Source organism: Leptonychotes weddellii, chromosome 3 (genome assembly GCF_054177405.1).
Source record: "Leptonychotes weddellii isolate Sample4059 chromosome 3, ASM5417740v2, whole genome shotgun sequence".
In the NCBI taxonomy this organism is placed as follows: Eukaryota; Metazoa; Chordata; class Mammalia; order Carnivora; family Phocidae; genus Leptonychotes; species Leptonychotes weddellii.
Genome location: NC_138371.1, coordinates 82040144 through 82042754, shown reverse-complemented (window position 1 = coordinate 82042754; position 2611 = coordinate 82040144). Strand labels below are relative to the sequence as shown.

At 41.6% G+C, this 2611-nt stretch overlaps 1 pseudogene; it reads left to right on the top strand.

The window, feature by feature from the left end:
- Positions 1-768: 768 nt before the first annotated feature.
- On the top strand, positions 769-2605 carry LOC102729785 (tRNA (guanine(27)-N(2))-dimethyltransferase pseudogene; annotated as a pseudogene).
- Positions 2606-2611: the final 6 nt, after the last annotated feature.

Genomic DNA, 2611 nt, shown 5'->3' with positions numbered 1-2611 from the left:
GAGAAGAAATAACATTTCTCTTCATCCCTCTGAGTTCTCAGCCAGGAACCCTGTAACAAAAAGATTAATAAGTGAAAAACAAATGAAAGTTTATTAACATGTATACTTGATGTTTACATGTGAGATACCCAAGGAAAAACAAGTAACTCTCAGAAGTGGCTCAGAATTCAGGCTTAAATTCCATCTTCGGGCATCCTGGGTAGCTCAGTCATTAAGCATCTGCCTTCAGCTCAGGTCATGGTTCCAGGGTCCTGGGATCAAGCCCCACGTCGGACTCCCTGCTCAGCGGGAAGCCTGCTTCTCCCTCTCCCACTCCCCCTGCTTGTGTTCTCTCTCTCGCTGTGTCTCTTTCTGTCAAATAAATAAATAAAATCTTAAAAAAAAAAATTCCATCTTCAACTAAAGACAGAAGACAGAAGGATATAGGGGAGGCCAGTTATGGGGAAATGACCAAGAAAAGCATAATAAACAAATGTAAGATTTCTTATGCAGATTTAAGGTCATGCCTTCTTCACTGATGAGAGTTTCTTTTGATTTAGTCATCCTCCTCTTCCTGGTACAGAGAGGGAGATGTCCTTACAAAAGGAAATTTCAGAACTATGGAGAATATGGCGGAGGAGGAGCTGCTAACCCAGGAGAAGGAGGAGGTGGAGGTGGCCCAGAGAGACACATCTCAATCCAAAGGCAGCTTGCTGATCTAGAGAAGTTAGCCTTCGTAGCTGAAGATTTTGACTCTGCCAGTTCATTGAACTCAGATAATCTTGATGCATATATCAGGGAAATCTACAGTCTTGTCCATTGTGCCCCAAGGAGAAATTCAGAGCTTGTAATAGCCATAAGCTTCGTCGTCACCTTCAAAATTTACACTGGAAAGTCTCAGTTGAATTTGAAGGTTACAGGATGTGCATCTGTCACTTACCTTGTCGACCAGTGAAACCAAACATTATTGGAGAACAGCAACAATCACCAGAAGGACCGATATGCTGGGACATGTTAGGCGACATGTGAATAAAGGAGAGACGAAATCCAGGTATATTGCTGCTTCTGCTGCAAAACCACCTAATGAAATTTTGAAAGAGGCAGACACAGATGTACAAGTTTGTCCTAACTATTCTATACCTCAAAAAACAGATTCCTATTTTAATCCCAAAATAAAACTAAATCGGCAGCTAATATTCTGTACCTTGGCTGCTTTGGCTGAGGAACGAAAACCTTTGGAATATCTAGATGCCTTCGGAGCCACTGGGATAATGGGATTACAATGGGCAAAACATCTTGGAAGTGCAGTTAAGGTTACAATTAATGACTTGAATGAGAACTCTGTGACACTGATTCAGGAAAACTGCCATTTAAACAAATTGAAAGTGGGGGTGGACAGTAAGGAAAAGGAAGAGAGTGATGATATTCTTGAAGAAGGAGAGGAAGACCTTGGTAATATTAAGGTGACCAAAATGGATGCCAGTGTACTGATGCATTTGAGATCCTTTGATTTCATACACCTAGACCCTTTTGGAACATCCGTGAACTATCTAGATTCTGCATTCAGAAATATAAGAAACCTTGGCATAGTTTCAGTGACTTCTACAGATATCAGTTCTTTATATGCCAAGACACAGCATGTTGCCCGGCGTCACTACGGCTGTAATATTGTCCGAACTGAATATTACAAGGAACTAGCGGCCAGAATTGTTGTAGCTGCAGTGGCAAGAGCTGCAGCCCGATGTAACAAAGGCATTGAGGTACTGTTTGCAGTGGCTCTGGAGCATTTTGTGTTGGTTGTCGTGAGAGTTTTGAGGGGGCCTACCTCTGCAGATGAGACAGCCAAGAAGATTCAGTACCTGATCCATTGTCAGTGGTGTGAAGAGAGAATTTTTCAGAAGGATGGTAATATGGTAGAAGAAAACCCATATAGACAGCTACCCTGTAACTGTCATGGAAACATTCCTGGAAAGACAGAGATAGAACTTGGACCACTATGGTCAAGTTCCCTTTTCAATACTGGATTCCTCAAAAGAATGCTATTTGAATCTCTTCACCATGGTCTGGATGACATTCAGACCCTAATAAAGACATTAATCTTTGAATCAGAGTGTACTCCTCAAAGTCAGTTTTCAGTTCATGCACCTTCAAATCTCAACAAGCAAGAAGAATATGGTGTGTTTATTAAAACTACAGATGATACCACAACAGATAATTACACTGCACAAGGAAAGAGAAAAGGTAATGAAACAATCACAACTTTAGCCAAGAGGCAAAAGACTGATGTCAGTACTGAACATCCTCCCTTTTATTACAACATCCACAGACACAGCATTAAAGGAATGAATATGCCAAAGTTGAAAAAGTTTTTGTGCTATCTTTCTCAAGCAGGCTTTCGAGTAAGCCGGACTCATTTTGACCCAATGGGTGTTCGTACAGATGCACCTCTGATGCAGTTTAAGTCCATCCTTTTGAAGTACAGCACCCCTACCTATACTGGAGGACAGTCGGAGGGCCATGTCCAGTCAGCATCCGAAGATACAGTAGCTGACAGGGTTGAAATGTCAGTGAATGACAAAGCAGAAGCAAACAGTTGCAGAAGATGGTAAATGTAGAGAAGAGTTACTCAGAT